Source organism: Oncorhynchus kisutch, linkage group LG30, assembly GCF_002021735.2.
Source record: "Oncorhynchus kisutch isolate 150728-3 linkage group LG30, Okis_V2, whole genome shotgun sequence".
NCBI classification, from domain to species: Eukaryota; Metazoa; Chordata; class Actinopteri; order Salmoniformes; family Salmonidae; genus Oncorhynchus; species Oncorhynchus kisutch.
In genome coordinates this window covers 22247098-22269786 of record NC_034203.2, presented here as the reverse complement: position 1 = coordinate 22269786, position 22689 = coordinate 22247098, and the positions used below count along the sequence as shown (strand labels likewise).

Genomic DNA, 22689 nt, shown 5'->3' with positions numbered 1-22689 from the left:
GCTTTGTTACTTTGGTCCCAGATTTTTGCTCACCGTTCTTGTGATCATTTTGACCCCACGGGGTGAGATCTTGCGTGGAGCCCCAGATCGAGGGAGATTATCAGTGGTCTTGTATGTCTTCCATTTCCTAATAATTGCTCCCAAAGTTGATTTCTTCAAACCAAGCTGCTTACCTATTGCAGATTCAGTCTTCCCAGCCTGGTGCAGGTCTACAATTTTGTTTCTGGTGTCCTTTGACAGCTCTTTGGTCTTGGCCATAGTGGAGTTTGGAGTGTGACTGTTTGAGGTTGTGGACAGGTGTCTTTTATACTGATAACAAGTTCAAACAGGTGCCATTAATACAGGTAACGAGTGGAGGACAGAGGAGCCTCTTAAAGAAGAAGTTACAGGTCTGTGAGAGCCAGAAATCTTGCTTGTTTGTAGTTGACCAAATACTTATTTTCCATCATAATTTGCAAATAAATTCATAAAAAATCCTACAATGTGATTTTCTGGATTTTTTTTCTCATTTTGTCTGTCATAGTTGAAGTGTACCTATGATGAAAATTACAGGCCTCTCTCATCTTTTTAAGTGGGAGAACTTGCACAATTGGTGGCTGACTAAATACTTTTTTGCCCCACTGTATATATGCCAGTTAGGCTCTACACCTGTTGTAAAGTGAATTATTGTGCTTAGTTTTAAGAAGTTATTTGTCCATTTTAGTTGTGATACAAACCTGATCAAAACATAGGCCTTAGGGACTGGGCTACATGAGGTGTGTGACTATGATTTGAAAAAGTTGCAAAAAAAGGCCTGCTCTGTTTCTTGCCTTACAGCACACAAGCTGGGCATCATTCACAAGTGATAATATACACTTCATATATAATAAGTGATAGACAAATATTGCCACCCATCCGACTATTCTGGATTTAATCTTGTCTTTACATATACAGTGCCTTCGGAAAGTATTCAGACCCCTTGAATCTTTCCACATTTTGTTACGTTACAGCCTTATTCTAAAGTAGATTAAATAATTTTTTTCCCTCATCAATCTACAGACAAGTCCCCATAATGACAAAGCAAAAACAGGATATTAGAAAAATGTGCTAATTTATTACAAATAAAAAACTTAAATATCACATAAGTATTCAGACCCTTTACTCAGTACTTTGTTGAATCACCTTTGGCAGCCTCAAGTTTTCTTGGGTATGATGCTACAAGCTTGTCACACCTGTATTTGGGGAGTTTCTCCCAATCTTCTCTGCAGATCCTATCATGCTCTGTCAGGTTGGATGGGGAGTGTCGCTTCACAGCTATTTTCAGGTCTCTCCAGAGATGTTTGATCGGGTTCAAGTCCGGGCTATGACTGGGCCACTCAAGGACATTCAGATACTTGTCCTGAAGCCACTCCTGCGTTGTCTTGGCTGTGTGCTTAGAGTTGTTGTCCTGTTGGAAGGTGAACCTTCACCCCATTCTGAGGTTCTGAACGCTCTGGAGCAGGTTTTCTCTGATGCTATCACCACCATGCTTCACACTTGGCATTCAGGCCAAAGAGTTCAATCTTGGTTTCATCAAACCAGAGAATCTTGTTTATCATGGTCTGAGAATCCTTTAGGTGCCTTTTGGCAAACTTCCTGTGTGCTGTCCTGTGCCTTTTACTGAGGAGTGGCTTTCATTTGGCCACTTTACCATAAAAGCCTGATTGGTGGAGTGCTGCAGAGATTTTTGTCCTTCTGGAAGGTTCTCCCTTCTCCACAGAGGAACTCTGGAGCTCTGTCAGAGTGACCATCGGGTTCTTGGTCACCTCCCTGACCAAGGTCCCAGCTCTAGGAAGAGTCTTGGTGGTTCTAAACGTATTAAATTTAAGAATGATGGAGGCCTCTGTGTTCTTTGGGGACCTTCAATGCTGCAGAACTTCTTTGGTACCCTTCCTCAGATCTGTGCCTCGACATAATCCTGTCTCGGAGCTCTACGGACAATTCCTTCCACCTTATTGCTTGGTTTTTGCTCTGACATGCATTGTCAACTGTGTGACCTATGGACAGGAATGTGCCTATCATTGTCATGTCCAATCAATTGGATTTACCACAGGTGGACTCCAAGTTGTAGAAACATCTCAAGGATGATCAATGGAAAAAAGGATGCACCTGAGCTCAATTTCGAATCTCATTGCAAAGTGTCTGAATACTTAAGTATTTAAGGTGTCTGTTTTAAATATTTTATAAATTAGCAAAAAATTGTAGAAAAACTGTTTTCGCTTTGTCATTATGGGGTATTGTGTGTAGGTTCAGGATTTTATTTTATTTTAACCATTTTCAAATAAGGCTTCGACGTAACAAAATGTGGAAAGGTCAAGGGGTCTGAATACTTTCCGAATGCACTGTACTAAATAATATATGTGTGAAATTTGTTTTGATTTAGAATTTACCATTATCATACATCAGTCTCAAAACAGGGGAAGGGGGAAAAAATACACGTAATCTATTCACTTAAATAGCGAATGGATTCATTTTCATGCCCGCCAAGTAGTCTATACTCCTTTTGTAAAGAGAAGCAATGTGCTTAATATTAGGAATGTATAGGAATAAATATAGTAGGCCTAGCCTATAGAAAGCTGAGGCCATCAGTAGAGGCTGTCAAACCTCTGTTTTCTCACACAATTGCATTTCCTATAGAAATGGTGCGCAACATAAGCTCATGGGCTCTCATGAAGTGTTTGATTAGATTTTTGAATACATTTGCATTGATGTCTGAGTGATTAGAGGGACAGTAGAGTGCTGAGTACCAGGCAGTTAGCAAGTTTGGTGGGCTACTAATGACCATCAGCAGCATCAGAGCTTGGAGATGTCTAGTTACCGTGACTAAACGGTCATGTCGAATTTGACTGTGGTCATGACTCGTGACCGCCGGTGTGGCAGTAATATGGTCAGCATAACAGCCCTAGTCCACCCATATAGAGTATACACACATGCATGCTTACAAACACACACACACATTCACACACACTTTCTTCTAACGCAACACACAGGACCTTACTCTCCAACAATACACAGTTGTGTTTTAACAGATCCCACTTCCAATTAGAAGATAAGAAGGAGCTGCGTTGGCAAGTTTGTAAAAAAAATAAAAATCAATTGCTTTGGTGCTATTTTCACAAGTATGTGGTGAATTGTCAAAACGTTTAGTATAAAACTCCAAACTGGTAACACATGTAATGCTGCAAGTCTTAAATTCAAAACCTTTTATGGTACATTGATTTTGTTCAGAGACATCTTTCATTTAACTGTGAAATACCATGAGAACATTGATTTAATCACCAAAACACATCGTGACACCTTCTCAATTTAATTGTTTTAATCCAATAGCAAAAAATGCTAGATATATGTTTCAAAATTGCCTTTTGAAATGACAGTACATTACACTGTTTTCATATTAGGCAATACACTTGCACTACACATGAAATTTGACAGAAAATCTATTTTCCATCATTTCAAAGGTGTGATCATTGAAGACATCTTTCACATATTTTACAATCATTGATGCCAAAAAATAAATGTATTGATCAGATATAATTACAACAAAGGTTTACTGTAATCAAATTAAACAAATGAAATTAATGAAATACATTTCATGTTGAGCAGGTTCTAGTTTGCCTCAAGACTGTCTTGAGCATTTGGCCATAGGTTCCCATCGACATCGCAGTAAATGTCATCACTGTTCATGCACCTGGGGAAAAACCTTATGGCAAGGCGAATCCAAGCCTGATATACATTGCCTTTGGAAAGATTTCAGACCCCTTGACTTTTTCCACACTTTGTGACATTACAACATGTTTTTTTAAATACTCAGCAATCTACACACAATACCCCATAATGACAAATCGAAAACAGGTTTTTAGAAGTTGTTGCAAATGTATTAAATATGTAAAACAGAAATACCTTATTCAGACCCTTAGCTATGAGACTCGAAATTGAGCTCAGGTGCATCCTGTTTCCATTGATCATCCTTGAGATGTTTCTACAACTTGGAGTCCACCTGTGGCAACTTCAATTGATTGGACATGATTTGGAAAGGCACACATCTGTCTATATAAGGTCACACAGTTGACAGTGCATGTCAGAGCAAAAACTAAGTCATGAGGTTGAAGGAATTCTCCGTAGAGCTTCGAGACAGGATTGTGTTGAGGCACAGATCTGGGGAAGGGTACCAAAAAATGTCTGCAGCATTGGAGGTCCCCAAGAACACAGTGGCTTCCATTATTATTAACTGTAAGATGTTTGGAACCACCAAGACTCTTCGTAGAGTTGGGGCCTTGGTCAGGGAGGTGACCAAGAACCCAATGGTCACTCTGACAGAGCTCCAGAGTTATCTGTGGAGATGGGAGAAACAAGATTCTCTGGACTGATGAAACCAAGATTGAACTCTTTGGCCTGACTGCCAAGTGTCACATCTAGTTGAAATCTGGAAACATCCCTATGATGAAGCATTGTGGTGGCAGCATCATGCTGTCGGGATGATTTTCAGCGAAAGGGTCTGGGAGACTAGTCAGGATCGAAGGAAAGACGAACGTGTACTTTTGTGAAGCATCACAGCACAGTTGAAAAATATGGCAAATAGAAATCTAAAATGGATGGTGTTAAATAGATAGATTGGAGGGGTTGAATGGAGCTGAAGGATGGGACTAAAAACAACAAGATAACAAATGTAAAATATACGGGGTTTGTAAAATGTATATAGGTTCAGAACTGTGAAATAGCAGTTACAAATATATGGCAAATAGAAATCAAACTGGATGGACATCAGGAATAAAGGAAGGTCAAGGACTAAAAACAAACTAAATATAACTATTGTAAAATAGATTGTCTGTAGAATGTGTATAGTATGTATAATCTGGAAGTAGAAGCCTAAGTGTTATTGTTTATTCATTTACTTCAATTGGGGGAGGGGTGGTAGGGTTTGCGGGGAATAATAAAGGAAGGTATATTCTAAAAAAGTGTGGATGTGTATATATGTATATAAACTCAGCAAAAAAAGAAACGTCCCTTTTTCAGGACCCTGTCTGTCAAAGATAATTTGTAAAAATCAAAATAACTTCACAGGTCTTCATTGTAAAGGGTTTAAACTTGCTTGTTCAATGAACCACAAACAGTTAATGAACATGCACCTGTGGAACGATTGTTAAGACACTAACAGCTTACAGACGGTAGGCAATTAAGGTCACAGTTATGAAAACTTAGGACACTAAAGAGGCATTTCTACTGACTCAAAAGAAAGGGTCCCTGCTCATCTGCGTGAATGTGCCTTAGGCATGCTGCAAGGAGGCATGAGGACTGCAGAAGTGCTAGGGCAATAAATTGCAATGTCCGTACTGTGAGACGGCTAAGACAGCGCTACAGGGAGACAGGATGGACAGCTGATCGTCCTCGCAGTGGCAGACCACGTGTAACAACACCTGCACAGGATCGGCATATCCAAACATCACACTTGCGGGACAGGTACAGGATGGCAACAACAACTGCCCGAGTTACACAAGGAACGCACAATCCCTCCATCAGTGCACAGACTGTCCACAATAAGCTGAGAGAGGCTGGACTGAGGGCTTGTAGGCCTGTTGTAAGGCAGGTCCTCACCAGACATCACTGGCAAAAACGATGCCTATGGGCACAAACCCAACATCGCTGGACCAGACAGGACTTGCAAAAAGTGCTCTTCACTGACAAGCAGCGGTTTTGTCTCACCAGGGGTGATGGTCAGATTCACGTTTATCGTCGAAGGAATGAGCGTTACACCGAGGCCTGTACTCTGAAGCGGGATCGATTTGGAGATGGAGGGTCTGTCATGGTCTGGCCGGTGTGTCACAGCATCATCGGACTGAGCTTGTTGTCATTGCAGGCAATCTCAACGCTGTGCGTTACAGGGAAGACATCCTCCTCCCTCATGTGGTACTCTTCCTGCAGGCTTGTCCCGACATGACCCTCCAGCATGACAATGCCACCAGCCATACTGCTCGTTCTGTGCGAGATTTCCTGCAAGACAGGAACGTCAGTGTTCTGCCATGGTCAGCAAAGAGCCCGGATCTCAATCCCATTGAGCACGTCTGGGACCTGTTGGATCGGAGGGTGAGGGCTAGGGCCATTCCCCCCCAGAAATGTCCGGGAACTTGCAGGTGCCTTGGTGGAAGAGCGGGATAGCATCTCACATCGAGAACTGGAAAATCTAGTGCAGTTCATGAGGAGGAGATGCACTGCAGTACTTAATGCAGCTGGTGGCCTCACCAGATACTGACTATTACTTTAGATTTTGACCCCCCTTTGTTTAGGGACACGTTATTCAATTTCTGTTAGTCACATGTCTGTGGAACTCTCAGTTGTTGAATCTTGTAATGTTCATACAAATATTTACACATGTTAAGTTGGCTGAAAATAAATGCAGTTGACAGTGAGAGGACATTTCTTTTTTTGCTGAGTTTATGTACACTGCCATTCAAACGTTTATGGTCACTTACAAATGTCCTTGATTTTGAAATATATATATATTTTTATCCATTAAAATAACATCAAATTGATCAGAAATATAGTGTAGACATTGTTACTGTTGTAAATGGCTATTGTAGCTGGAAACGGCTGATTTCTAATGGAATATCTACATAGGCCCATTACCATCAACCTTCACTCATGTGTTCCAATGTTCATGTTGTGTAAGCTAATCCAAGTTGATCATTTTAAAAGGCTGCCTGATAATTAGAAAACCCTTTTGCAATTATGTTAGCACAGCTGAAAACTGCTGTCCTGATGAAAGAAGCAATAAAACTGTCCTTCTTTAGACGAGTTGAGTAGCTGGAGCATCAGCATTTGTGGGTTCAACTACAGGTTCAAAATGTCCAGAAACAAATAACTTTCTTGTGAAACTCATCAGTCTATTCTTGTTCTGAGAAATGAAGGATATTCCATGTGAGAAATTGCCAAGAAACTGAAGATCTCGTACCACGCTGTGTACTACTCCCTTCACAGAACAGCGCAAACTGGCCCTAACCAGAATAGAAAGAGGAGTGGGAGGCCCCGGTGCCAAACTGAGCAAGAGGACAAGTACAACAGTGTCTAGTTTGAGAAACAGACGTCTCATAAGTCCTCACCTGGCAGCTTCATTAAATAGTACCCACAAAACACCAGTCTCAACATCAACAGTGAAGCGGCGACTCCGGAATGCTGGCCTTCTAGGCAGAGTTGCAAAGAAAAAGCCATATCTCAGACTGGCCAATAGAAAGAAAATAATAAAATAGGCAAAAGAACAGACACTGGACAGAGGAACTCTGCCTAGAAGGCTAGCATCCTGGAGTCACCTCTTCATTGTTGACGTTGAGACTGGCGTTTTGCAGGTACTATTTAATGAAGCTACTAGGTACTATTTAATTAAACAATTTAATACATTTTAGAATAAGGTTGTTACAAAATGTGGAAAAATTCAAGGGGTCTGAATACTTTCCAAAGACACAGTAGGTCTTGATTGATATCATTGCATACCTGATCCATGGCCTGAAGGAGGGTGGCACACTCATGGATTGTAATCATGTACTGTATTTTACAGTATTGTACTGTACTTATGTATTGTATTGGTAATGTATGGCTCAGTTAGTAAGCAACACCAGACTTGTGGGTTTGATTCCCACTGGGGTCACATGCAAAAATGTAGGGACTTAGGATATGTTGTCACTTAGGATAAAAGCATCTGCTACATAAATGGCATATATTACAGCATTACAGTACTGTATGGACCAAAGCAGTGTGAACCCCCCCCCCCCCCCCCCCCCCCACCACCAAAAATACCCTAGTAACTTAATAGTGGATACATAATTTCTGTATATGGGAATGCATTTCTTTACATACAGTACATTGTAGTGGATGCTGGTGGGAGGAGCTATAAGAGAACGGGCTCATTGTAATGGCTGAAATAGAATAATGGACCAGAACCAAACATGTGGTTTCCATATGTTTGATACGTTCCGTTTATTCCATTCCAGCCGTGATAATGAGCCCGTCCTCCTATAGCTCCTCCCACCAGTCTCCTCTGGTACATCTCTGATCTTGTCAATATCCCCTCAAAAAATTATTACCGTAAAGTAAAATCGTAATGGTATCATAATAGCACATTACAGTATATATCATACTTTACATGTTTATACTTACATACATATCCATGATTTAGTTCTCTAAATCTGTAGTAGACTAACCATTTTAAAATCTATAGGCTTACCAAACAGTAAGTGATTATCAACTAAGAGTAGTCGGATTAAGTAATTGTAAAATATATTTATTTTTTACCAGGTAAATTAATTGAAAACACATTCTCATTTACAGCAACAACCTGGGGAATAGTTACAGGGGAGATGAATGAGCCAATTTGAGGCTTGGGATGATGGTACGAGGGCCAGATTGGAGGCCAGATTGGGAATTTAGCCAGGACACCAGAATTTAGCCAGTGACCACAGAGAGTCAGGATACCCAACCAGAAGACAGCACCCTACACAGGACAATCACTGCCCTGCGGAATTGGGATATTATTTTAGACCAGAGGAAAGAGTGCCTCCTACTGGCCCTCCAACACCACATCCAGCAGCATCTTGTCTCCCATCCAGGGACCAACCCTGCTTCGCTTCAGAGGCAAGACAGCAGTGGGATGCAGGGTGTTATGCTGCTGGCATGAAATGACAATCATATCAAACATAATGTGAGCATTGCATTGTGAAAAGCACTTACTTTATATGAACGTGAAACATGCATTTCTAGATTAAACATTGACTAAGTGTGGTGAAAAAGTGTCTATATGATTTTGTGTGTTATACAGTTGAAGTCGGAAGTTTACATACACTTTAGGTTGGAGTCATTAAAACTCATTTTTCAACTACTCCACACATTTCTTGTTTACAAACTATCGTTTTGGCAAGTCTGTTAGGACATCTACTTTGTGCATGACACAAGTCATTTTTCCAACAATTGCTTACAGACAGATTATTTCACTTATAATTCACTGTATCACAATTCCAGTGGGTCAGAAGTTTACATAAACTAAGTTGACTGTGCCTTTAAACAGCTTGGAAAATTCCAGAAAATGATGTCATGGCTTTAGAAGATTCAGAAAGGCTAATTGACATAATTTGAGTCAATTGGAGGTGCACCTGTGGATGTATTTCAAGGCCTACCTTCAAACTCAGTGCCTCTTTGCTTGACATCATGGGAAAATCTAAATAAATCAGCCAAGACCTCAGAAAAAAATTGTAGACCTCCACAAGTCTGCTTCATCCTTGGGAGCAATTTCCAAACGCCTGAAGGTACCACGTTCATCTCTATAAACAAGAGTACGCAAGTATAAACACCATGAGACCACGCAGACGTCATACAGCTCAGGAAGGAGACGCGTTCTATCTCCTAGAGATGAACGCACTTTGGTGCGAAAAGTGCAAATCAATCCCAACAGCAAAGGACCTTGTGAAGATGCTGTAGGAAACAGGTACAAAAGTATCTACATCCACAGTAAAACGAGACCTATATCGACATAACCTGAAAGGCCGCTCAGCAAGGAAGAAGCCACTGTTCCAAAACTGCCATAAAAAAAATCCAGACTACGGTTTGCAACTGGGGACAAAGATCGTACTTTTTGGTGAAATGTCCTCTGGTCTGATTAAACAAAAATAGAACTGTTTGGCCATAATGACCATTGTTATGTTTGGAGAAAAAAGGGGGAGGCTTGCAAGCCGAAGAACACCATCCCAACCTGGGAAGCACGGGTGGAGCATCATGTTGTGGGGGTGCTTTGCTGCAGGAGGGACTGGTGCACTTCACAAAATACATGGCATCATGAGGCAGGAAAATTATGTGGATATATTGAAGCAACATCTCAAGACATCAATCAGGATGGTATAGCTTGGTCGCAAATGGGTCTTCCAAATGGACAATGACCCCAAGCATACTTCCAAAGTTGCGGCAAAATTGCTTAAAGGACAACAAAGTCAAGGTATTGGAGTGGCCATCACAAAGCCCTGACCTCAATCCACTTAGAAAATGTGTGGGCAGAACTGAAAAAGCGTGTGTGAGCAAAGAGGACTACAAACCTGACTCAGTTACACCAGGTCTGTCAGGAGTGGGCCAAAATTCACCCAACTTATTGTGGGAAGCTTGTGGAAAGCTACCTGAAACGTTTGACCCAAGGTAAACAATTTAAAGGCAATGCTACCAAATACTAATTGAGTGTATGTAAACTTCTGACCCACTGGGAATGTGATGAAAGAAATAAAAGCTGAAAGAAATCATTCTCTCTACTATTATTTCACATTCTTAAAATAAAGTGGTGATCCTAACTGACCTAAGACAGGGAATTCTTACTAGGATTAAATGTTAGAAATTGTGAAATACTGAGTTTAAATGTATTTGGCTAAGGTGTATGTAAACTTTCGACTTCAACTGTACTTAGTCAATTTATAATGTGCTTATGGTTTTGAAACAACTGCTGATCTGCTTGGTGATCTGTTTTGAGTTTTGTCCTAAGCTTTGTGAAAATGTAACACGTACTTATGAAAATTGCACCAAAGTGATAAAAAAACATTGAAGCAGGCTCTTGCTAACATCTCTGCACGATACTGTATATTCATGCGTTTCACTGTTTATCATTTTGACGTCTGCACTTTACACAGCTACTTTCTTCTTTCAGAGGGTAGACATAAACACAGTGGGGAGTGCATGGGGAAATCTTGTTCACCCTAAAAGTGGATCTTTCACAGCCTAGTTGTACTATCTATTAGTGTAAGGCTACCACAACCACACCACCACCCACATCGCCCACATCCTACAGAAACCAAACCAGTATCACAAATCTGAAAACTTAACAGTATATATAGAAATAGCTTGTGAGCTGGGACACTAACCTACTGAACTGTACATCCATCCATAATTAACATAGCATGGTACTATGTGAACATTCTCTAAAAGGTTTCTGCAACGGAGAGGAGTGCTGAGCAAAGAGAGGAAAATAAAGGCTAACTGCTACAGAGATGAGGATTCAAGAAATGTGAAAAATGTATAATCCATTATGGAACAATATCTCATAGTACACAGACTAAAGAATGTCAAAGAAGTAGATCAATAAAAGGATCATTTAATATAGACACAACGAGAATAGCAATGTGAGAAATACCTTTTGGCAAACCTGATCATTTCAAAGTCTACATGTGTTCATCATCTCAAACTCATAAAGTACACATATCAAATAATTGAATCAATCTATTCAACTGCTGTTAATTAAGACCCAATTTGTTTTAAAAAATCAAGTGAGAAATGTCTTGAATTTATACTGTGAAAATTTCCAAGTTGTCACGCCCTGACCTTAGTTATCTATGTTTTACGTATTATTTTGGTCAGGTCAGGGTGTGACGAGGGTGGGTATGTGTTTTTTGTCCTGTCTAGGGTTTTTGTAATTCTATGTTTTGGTATGTCTAGGTAATGTAGGTCTATGGTGGCCTGAATTGGTTCCCAATCAGAGGCAGCTGTTTATCATTGTCTCTGATTGGGGATCCTATTTAGGTTGCCATTTTCCATTTTGGTTTTGTGGGTTATTGTCTATGTGTAGTTGCCTGTAAGCACTTGTGGTATATAGCGGTTTGGTGCTTTGTTAGTTTGTTTAGTGTTTTTCCTTCATTAAAAAGAAGAATGTATGCTTATCACGCTGCGCCCTGGTCTCTTCAATACGACAAATGTGACACAAGTTTACATTACAGTACATTTGAAACAATAATGCATGCTGAAACACTTCAATGTGTCAGAACTATTGGTTTCTCCTGAAACGAGGAAAACCTCTCCACAGATGTATGTGATGTTTACATATTAAAAAAGAATACACTAAAAGCTTGAAATACAGTACCAGTCAAACATTTGGACACACCTATTCATTCAAGGATTTTTATTTATTTTGACTATTTCCTACATTGTTGAATAATAGGGAAGACATCAAAACTATGAAATAACACATATAGAATCATGTAGTAACCAAAAAGGGTTATACAAATCAAAATATATTTTATATTTGAGACGCTTCAAAGTAGCCACCCTTTGTCTTGATGACAGCTATGCACACGCTTGGCATTCTCTCAACCAGCTTCATGAGGTAGTCACCTGGAATGCATTTAAATTATAATATGTGCATGGTTAAAAGTTCATTTGTGGGATTTCTTTCCTTCTTAATGCATTTGAGCCAATCAGTTGTGTTGTGACAAGGTTGGGGTGGTATACAGAAGATAGCCCTATTTGGTAAAAGACCAAGCCCATATTATGGTAAGAAATGCTCAAATAAGCAAAGAGGAATGACAGTCCATCATTACTTTAAGATATGAAGGTTAGTCAATTTGGAAAATGTCAAGAACTCTGAGTTTCTTCAAGCGCAGTAGCAAAAACCATCAAGCGCTATGATGAAACTGGCTCTCATGAGGACCGCCACAAGAAAGGAAGACCCAGAGTTACCTCTGCTGCAGAGGATAAATTCATTAGAGTTACAAGCCTCAGAAAATACAGCCCAAATAAATGCTTCACAGAGTTCAAGTAACAGACACATCACAACATCAAATGTTCAGAGGAGACTGCGGGAATCAGGCCTTCATATTCGAATTGCTGCGACAAAACCACTACAAAAGGACACAAATAGAAGAAGAGACTTGCTTGTGCCAAGAAACACGATCAATGGCCATTAGACCAGTGGAAATCCATATTTTGGTCTGATGAGTCCAAATTTGACATTTTTGGTTCCAACCGCCATGTCTTTGTGAGTTCCCACATATTTGAGAGAACTCCTTCAAAACTGTTGGAAAAGCATTGCAGGTGAAGTTGGTTGAGAGAATGCCAAGAGTGTGCAAAGCTGTCATCAAGGCGGTTACTTTGAAGGTCATCAATGTGGCCACTTTGAAGAATCTAAAGTATATTTTTTATTTGTTTAACACTTTTTTGGTTACTACATGATTCCATATGTGTTATTTCCTAGTTTTGATGTCTTCACGATTATTCTACAATGTAGAAAATAGTAAAAATAAAGAAAAACCCTTGAATGAGTAGGTGTGTCCAAACTTTGGACTGGTACTATAGATAGCAAATTGACCGCTACAGTGAATGACTGGTATATTAAATAAAGTGAACAGATTCTGCCCAGTCAATTTGCCACCATCTGTTTGAAATCAATATGAATATCTTCTAATTCGGTTTATTCTCTTATGGAATAAGCCAGGAGGTGTGGATGTGGAGGTGTGGATGTGGATGTGTGGATGTGGATGGGCATTTAAACCACAGCCTCCGGCTCCGAAGGTCGCGTGTTCAACCCCAGTGCTAAGAACTATTTTTTTCCCTTAATTTAACCACTCGGAATTAATGCCTAAACATTTGTTTTGGTTTAACTTTTGATGACAGCTAAAATACGGTACCACATGGCGTAATTAAAATGTCAAGCAATGGCGTAATTCTGTGACAGCTAAAATACGGCAACACATGTTGTAATTAAAACGTCATGCCATGGCGTAATTCTGTTAATTCTGTTTTATTTGGAGATTGGGTTTCAGCTCCTCACATAGGCTACTGTTGTGTCACCACAGAGGTCTTTAACCAGCCCTACCCAGGGTACAGTATTTAGTCACTTGGGTTCTTCAGCATGTCCTGTTGATTATGTGTGTCAGAGCACACAGTTCCCCAAGTCCTGATAAACAGGTTATAGTCACCATTGCTGAAGCTAAGATAATGACATAATGATCCAATCCCTCCACCTACAGTGCTCTTTCTCTTTGGTTGGGGTCACGAATATCATAGATATAATATAACTAGTGGATATATGGAGGCTTAAATATCCTGACCTAGTGAGATATACATGGCGGAGGCTCAATCAAGCTACTTGTCTTGACTACTTTCTTATGTCATTCTCACTGGCACCAAAAAAAAAAGTGATAGGGGACAGAATGTGGTCGTACAATCAAATAATTGGCATATAAAGTACCAGTCAAAAGTTTGGCAAATAGAAATCGAAACTCTGGTGTTCAGTGATAGATGGAAATGGTTGAGTGGAGCTGAAGGACGTGAGATGTGCTGTGTCTGTAAAATATATATAGTGTGTATAGGCTGGAAGTGGAAGCCTAAGAGTAGCTGTCCATTAGTTTACTCCATTTTGGGGAGGGATGGTAGGGCTAGGGGAAAATAATAAAGGAAAATATATCAAAGAAATCTATACAGTTCATTTGGAAAGTATTCAAAAACTACTTTTTCAGCATTTTGTTAAGTTACAGCCTTATCTCAAATGTATTACATTGTTTTTCCCCCCCACATCAATCTACCCACAATACCCAACAAAGCATAAACAGAATTTTTTAATCTTTTGCAAATGTATAAAAAACACAAAACTGAAAATAACATTCACATAAGTATTCAGACCCTTTACTCAGTACTTTGTTGAAGCACCTTTGGCAGCAATTACAGCCTCAAGTCTTCTTGGTTATGACGCTACAAGCTTGGCACACCTGTATTTGGGGCGTTTCTCCCATTTTTCTATGCAGATCCTCTCAAGGTCTGTAAGGTTGGATGGGGAGTATTGCTGCACAGTTATTTTCAGGTCTCTCCAGAGATGCTTGATCAGGTTCAAGTCCTGGCTAAAGCTGGGCCACTCAAGGACCTTTGAGAGACTTGTCCCGAAGCCACTCCTGCTTTGTCTTGGCTGTGTGCTTAAGGTCGTTGTCCTGTTAGGTGAACCTTCGCCCCGTGTGAGGTCCTGAGCACTGTGGAGGAAGTTTTCATCAAGGATCAAGGATCTCTCTGTACTTTGCTCTGTCTATCTTTCCCTCGATCCTGACTAGTCTCAGACTCCAGTCCCTGCCGCTGAAAAAACATCCCAACATTACCAACATGTTTTGGTAATCTTCCCCAGATCTGTACCTCGACACAATCCTGTCTTGGAGCTCTACAGACAATTCCTTCAACCTCATGCCTTGGTTTTTGCTCTGACATGCACTGGGACCTTATACAGACAGGTGTGTGCCTTTCCAAATAATGTCAAATTGAATTTACCACAGGTGGACTCCAATCCGAGATGTTTAAACAACTTGGATTGGAGTCCATTGAAGGATGATCAATGGAAACAGGATGGGAAGGGGTCTGAATACTTTCCGAATGCACTGTATATTTACAAAAAACATATGGTGAATTGGAAATTATGCAGACAATTACATTGATGGGAGCCACAATCTATCTGCAATATTAAAACTGATCTACACCCCCCACACCCCTAAAAAAAAGAATAGCAACGTAAAACATTAACAAGACACCTGATGGAGAAAGGCAACTTGGCAGGGTGCCAATGAACAGTGTGAATTCATACACTGGCGAAAGTCCAGCTATTAATGAAAAGCAAAGCAAGTCCCAGTGGTAAGTCGGTTCCTGCCTGGCAGATCAACTAGTGTGGCGTGTAGGGACCAGGAGAAGGATTCAGGCCATGCCTTTGGCACATCCAATTACAAAGTAAAGATGAAGGCATGCAGTGCAGTGGGGAAAGTAGTTTTACTAAGACACATTAATAAACTATGATTCAGACATCGGGGTGTGAATAAATTATGACTCAAAACGCTTTTGTTTTTTATTAACGCAGGTTGTGGTCATTTCAATTCAAATTACATATTTATTAATGAGCCAAAAAATGATAATTTGCTAAATATTGAAATTCCTTGAATGGTCATCACAATTGGTGCTGTGAAGTGTAATAACATATTTAGCATACTTTACATTATATTATAAACTGGGTGGTTCGAGCCCTGAATGCTGATTGGCAGAAAGCCGTGGTATATCAGACCGTATACCACAGGTTTGACAAAACAGTTCTTTCTGCTGTTCTAATTACGTTGGTAACCATTTTAAAATTGCAATAAGGCACCTCGAGGGTTTCGTAACGTCGTACATAAAAACAGCCCTTAGCAGTGGTATATTGGCCATATACCACACCCCCTCGGGCCTTATTGCTTAAATATATCATACTTAGGGGAGTGCCTTGAATAGTTCTCTTCAGTGCAATATGACTCATCCATGTCTTTAAAAGCCACGCAGTAGTGTGACTTAATACAGAGAAATGGTCATCAACATTTTCCATGCACAAGCAGATCCGTTTCATGATAGTAGATCCAGTTTGTTAAACGTGAAACATGACACGGTGTTCAATTCCGATCCACTACTTATGGGGTGAGATCCGGATGCAAAGCATGTTAGACAACATACCATGATATTTTCCCTGATTCCCTCACAGCCCTATGGACCTTCTGCACTCAATGCAATAGTCTATTATTCAATTTCTATCCTATGGGATGCAAAGCTTGATATATCACAGCTTGCTATACCACAGTGTTTCCCAAACTCGGTCCTAGGGGCCCCTAGGGGTACACATTTTGGTTTTTTCCCCTAGCACTAGACAGCTGATTCAAATAATCAACTAATCATCAACCTTTAATTATTTGAAATCAGTTGTGTAGTGCTAGGGCAAAAAACAATACGTGCACCCCTTGGGGTTCAGCGGACCGAGTTTGGGAAACAGCGCTATACCACATATCATGATGTTTTCCCAGACTCCCTGGACCTTCTGCAATCAATGCAATGGTCTATTATTCCTGCATAGGGTCAACAGTACGCCTGGTAACCGTGGAAACTGCACCACACACAAAAAGGTGCTATCTAGATACTAAAATGGTTATTCGGCTGTCCCCATAGGAGAACCCTTTGAGAACCCTTTGAAGAACCCTTTTTGGTTCCAAAAGAGTTCTACCTGGAATCAAAAAGGGTTCTACCTAGAACCAAAAAGGGTTATCCTATGGGGACAGCCGAGAACTCTTTTGGAGTGTACAGTGCAATGTGTAGAATGCATAAACCAACTAATCTCACAATCAACATTCAAAATGGCTGAGGATTATGCAGATCTGTTGTAAAACGTTTCGAATGTATTTACATATTTCCTTAATCCTAAAGCAAATACTGTACGTCTCAATCTAAGCTATTTAGCCGGTTTGATGAATTTCCCACTTAAATCAAAGGATACTTTCACCTCAGGAACCTCTTTCCCAGTGTTAGATTAAAATGACATTATTGTTTTGACACCGGCATTACCCACATTTGAAAACATCATCACGTTTTAGTCTCTGTTAATCCAAAGTTATTCCAACCAGACAACCAGGCCCATCCTCAGAGAAAACTGTGTCAAAGGTTCAGCAGCACAGAGTGAATGTGGGTGGTGGGTGTATAGTCCAACACAAGCAGGGGGAAATCATTAATCATTTTGAAAACACTTGACTACATGTTTTGCAGGTAAACTTTTCACAAAAACATTTTATACTATTCCACACATGATTTGTCTGTTTGTTGTTACATACTTTATGAAAGAGTCAAATATTATGGCAAAGATGGCTCTTCTTCTATACAAGCAGTTCCTATTTATAGGGATGCACTCTATTGAAAGGTCAAATCTGGGACAGGTAAACAGACCACTTTGGGGGAAGTCAATTAAATACCCTTTTCACACCCTTTTAGTGCAGATCTGAAACACTATGCTTGCTTGCTTATTTTCTTTTCACATGGTTCTTTCCAGCAGGGTTCCAGCAACTATGGTGGATGGGTAACCAGGACAGCACAGCACAGCTTGCTTTGGCTTGGCTTGGATTAGAAGTGTGACAAGGGTCAAACTGTCCTGAGAGATTGTGGCTTACACCTGACCTAATGTAGTATGATGTTCCCTAGTGGTTGAATGGTTTAGATGATAAGCCATTGGAATGACTCTCTGGGGACTAGTGGAGCAGGACGTTTGAGAGGAATAGGCCATTGTTGGGCTGACAGATAAACCAACGCTAGCTATCATGAGGAGGATATAAACCACTATTATTACCTGTCTATTGAGTTTGTTCAAGAATCTACCAGGCAGTGATTGTAACAAGAATACAAAACTGAGTGTGTACAGCAGTATGTGTTCCAGGAGTGTTTGTCCTTTAGATCCATACAGAAATCTGTCTGGAAGACCACAGATAGTGTCACTCAGTCCCAGACAAAGGTCTACCACAGAGTCTACTACAGAGTACCCAGCTTCCTATTAGCTATCACGCCTCATTCCAATTGAACCTCAGCTTTAATCAGAGGAAATGTATTGTCTCAATAACAAATTACAACATAAAACACCACACTGATTCAACTCCTGATTTAGACTATTTTTCGTTTCTGCTCCAGCCCTATATAATAGAATCCCATGTATTCTATAGTGGTAGAGACAGAGCTGGCTGCAGTTCTAAAAGCAAAGCCCCGGCTGGAGTCTATTTCTGGCTGTGTGGAGCTGACGCTGTTCAGAGATGAAATGACATAGCGCCAGTTCACTTGACACAGTGGACTAGCTGTGCTCTAATGAATCTGATTATGCGCCCTCCTCCGCAGTTGGACTGGCCTCTCTCCTCCCTCCTCCTCAGGACTCGGTTGTCATCTATCCCCACTGCATGATGATGACGAACCACTGTCTGAAACAAACTGACCAGCCTACACTGACAGGCATTCGGCAGCCAGACCAAATGTTAAGCCTCCTCTATCTTTTACCCATGGTGATGACGTCAGAGTACTAGTCAGACTAAATGTTAGCCTAAACCTCCTCTCCTTTGTACGCAATTGTGATGACATTAGAGAGAGTACAAGTCAGACGTGCTATATTTATAGATGTCAGATTTCCTTCAAGTTTATCTGAATGAAACATCTAAACATCTCATTTTCAGCAGTGGCAGTCTGTGGTAGGATGAAGAAACATCTAAAAGAGCATATTTGTTGTGGGGGTAGAGTATGTACGTACATATGCTCTATCTTTTATATAGAAATGACATCTCTGTAATCCTGTTATAGTTCTGACACAGTGAGAGGGGGACTGTGATGCGGAGGATGCTTGGCACTTGACGATTGGTTCCACTATGTGATACTGTGATACTGCAGCCCTTGATGTTAAGACACATTGACACTGCTACTTTATCTACAAACTATATAAAACAAATGTTTAGGAATACAAACAGTATATTTTTGGTCCTAACTCCATTGAAATACAGTATCTATCCACCCCCCCCCCCCCAGAGTGTGTGGCACAACAAAGTCTCTAAATTAATTAACCCAGTGTTTACTACTGTTGCTGCCAAATAACAAGACATCAATGGGCATACTGATCCAGTGAAATTGATAAAGGGCTCAAAAGTGACCTAGGATGATAGTAGCCAAGCCTAACATATTTAAGGTCTTTCTTTCAATAATTGTGACATCTTGGTAGATGTACAAACTATAAAGAAAATGGCAGAAAATGGCAGTCAACATCGATATGAAGTATTTGTGTCTGGACCAATTTGGACCTTTAATCAGATTTAGTGCCTTTTGTCGCCTCTCAAACAAACACCAATCCAAGACTGGAAGAGGACCGTCTCAGACAATACATTCCAGTTACTGTACGACAAATATTGCTCCAATGCCTCTGAGAGAGAGAGAGTACATTTCTGAGCAAAGATAAAGGCACTGTGACATACAGACGATGAGAGAGATGCACAGATCTAAATAGCCTACTTATTTTGTCCTGTCACAGTAAAAGGAGTGTAGGCTATTGTAGTGACAGTGCTTTGTCATACTTTCTTAAGTTCAACACAGAGGATAAGGTTCAAATGAAAATATAAGTTCTGCAAGTGGAATATGTAACATATGTAACAACATATAGCCAACTGTACCTATGATTCCAATAATATCAGCTTAGCTCCATGAAAAACATCAATAGTATTTAGGTACTAAATATTTAGGTTACCGCAGGTAGCCTAGCAGTTAAGTGTTGGGCCAGTAACTGGAAAGTTGCTGGTTTAAATCCCTGAGCTGACTAGGTGAAGAAATCTGCAGATATATCTTTGAGCAAGGCACTTAACCCTAATTTCTCCTGTAAATTGGATAAGAGTGACTACTAAAATGTAAAATTAGGAAGGCAAAAACCTCCCGATACCTGCTTAGTTAAATAGCAGATATATCTGCAGCACTGATGTTCTCTTCTCTCTTTGTCAGAATGATGATAAACGTCTATCTCTCTATAACACTGAACACTGCTGCGCACATTGAGCAACAGTATCCGTTTATTTAATACTAAATGTGTCATATGAATGGTAGGTTATTTGATATGTGCCAATGGCAGAAACTGTCGTTTAATTGAAAACACTACAATGACAATAGCTACATCTGCTACAACTTGTTTGAACTTAGAGGATTCACGATATATTGACCGCATCGTGCACTGCATTCCATCACCAGGAAATAATATAATACTGTATTAAGGAAAATAGGACTGCATTCATCAATAGGTTGATCTCGAATAGCACGCAGACTATTCACGACATGTGAAAGAGCAGTAAGTAGCGATTGCCTTTTGTCTTCATCAAGCGTCCTATGGTGCGCTGCTGTGTGCAACTGATGTGGGCTGCTGTATCGGCGATAGAATGATGTTATTTCACATCTAGTGTGATGCAAGTCTTTCTGAGACAACCGTCATCTGGGTGGTTACAATGTAGCCTCATTGAAAACAATGGCTTTCGGTCAACAAACAATTGTCAAATAAGGCAGATAATAGTAGGCTAATGATGTGGTTCGTTCCTCAGCATCAGTATTGGAAAAATGTACCAATCAACCACTCGGTATTGCTATGGAGGAAAACATGCAGCATGTAGGGAAAATATTGAAAGCTTACCTTCAGTCTTCTCAAGTCAGAATTCATGAGTGGAGTGACATTCGATAAATCCTAAATGAAACGATATTTTTTTATGGGAAATAATAAGAAAGAGCGACTGGTGGTGGCTGTATAGCTGGGTATCAAACCGCACGAGCCTCTGTTCCATGCACATGACAGCTCGCTCTGTTGCTGCAGCGCAGAGAGGACGAAAACCCACATACTGGAAAAATGAGGATGCCAATAAGACCCGGCATGGAGAAGGACTAAGGAGAGGGAAACAAATTAAGCTGCTGCTCTGTTGCAATAGAGACGATTGCGTTAGGAATAGACTATAATTTTACAGAATAGAATATAGTTATATATTATAAATTAAAATATGTCATTATAAAATGTGCCTTTTCCTTCAGTGCATAACAAGAGACATAAAACAGACTTAATAACAATTATTTGCTCTGTCATATTTTCAAATGTTATTTTTGAACTAGTAAAAAAATGGCATTTGAAGTCAGAGATATAAATACCTGTGCCAAAACAGGTTTATGTACAGCATACATATAAACATAACAAATGCAATTGGGTACGGGCTATTAATAGCCTAATTATTCAGCATTTCCTAGAGTTTTGGTCAACATGATCCCTAAAAAGCAACAGCAGATTGTTTCCCTTCATTGCCAATAATCCAGCATTACAGGAAGAGAGGAGCACTATATTGCGTGTTAGGGGCCCTTATAAAATAAAATCATTCCAAACAATTGTGTCCAATTTTTCATATCAATATTCAAATGATCTCACACACAGTGTAGCTGTGTTAGTAACTAATGTGGCAATGATTGTGTTATTGAAAGTCATTTTAACATGCTAAAGTGAAATGCCGATGGATTACGTTCAGGACTATCAGGACTATTCAGGAATACTAAACTCAGTGTCCTCCAGCCCTAAATGTTACAGTATTGAAAATAGAGAACTACTGACATAAAAGTATCATACAAACATTCTTTAGTGTTAATGTACAATCTGTGCTATATCTTTACCTGTCTTATATCTCACACATTTTTATAAAGAAACATCACATACTATAACTTTAATATGCTCACACAGCTCAACCTACTGTGGGTTGGCCTATCATAGCACTACTAGACAATAAGAGACTCTCCCATCCCATCCTGTGAGGTATTGTAGGGATTGTGGAGGAGTGGAGTGGAGGAGTGGAGGAGAGGAGAATGCAGGTTATTCAGTGAAGATCAAATGAGAACTGGCATCTGCTTTGAAAACAGAGTGGTCTTGTCCACAACTGTGGCTCATTAGCTACGCTGCTGTCACAACAAACAGAGGGGGACATGAAAAAAACCCATGACAGATGCAATTTAGTTTGCCCAAAAATTCTGCTGATCAGCCAAAACTGTGAGGAACGACAGCAAACTAGTTTGTGAAGATGATGTAATAAAGTTTTTAAGTTTGGGACTGAAGACAGTGAAATAAAATCTTGCTTTTTCGAGAGATGGGCGTTCATTTTGTATGAACTGACGGATTATGCTATAATGCACTTTGGATCTAAAAATGTCCTGATATTTTAAAAAATGACATGGATCCACAGTACCAGTCAAAAGTTTGGACACACCTACTCATTCAAGGGTTTTTCTTTATTTGGACTATTTTCTACATTGTAGAATAATAGTGAAGACATCAAAACGATGAAATAACACATGGAATCATGTAGTAACCAAAAAAGTGTTAAACAAATCAAAATATATTTTATATTTGAGATTCTTTAAAGTAGCCACCCTTTGCCTTGATGACAGCTTTGCACACTCTTGGCACTCTCTCAACCAGTTTCATGAGGTAGTCACCTGGAATGCATTTCATTTAACAGGTATGCCTTGTTAAAAGTTAATTTGTGGAGTTTCCTTCCTTCTTAATGCATTTGAGCCAATCAGTTGTGTTGTTACAAGGTAGGGGTGGTA

At 40.0% G+C, this 22689-nt stretch overlaps 1 protein-coding gene across 4 annotated transcripts in view; it reads right to left on the bottom strand.

Annotated features, from left to right (window-relative positions):
* dlgap1a (discs, large (Drosophila) homolog-associated protein 1a) overlaps positions 1-20929 on the bottom strand; it is a 120369-nt gene extending 99440 nt beyond the window's left edge. For all 4 annotated transcript variants that reach the window (XM_020467432.2, XM_031810162.1, XM_031810161.1 and 1 more), the window contains exon 1: positions 20747-20929. The gene's annotated coding sequence lies outside the window, so the exon portion shown is untranslated. The remainder of the gene's footprint in view (positions 1-20746) is intronic.
* Positions 20930-22689: the final 1760 nt, after the last annotated feature.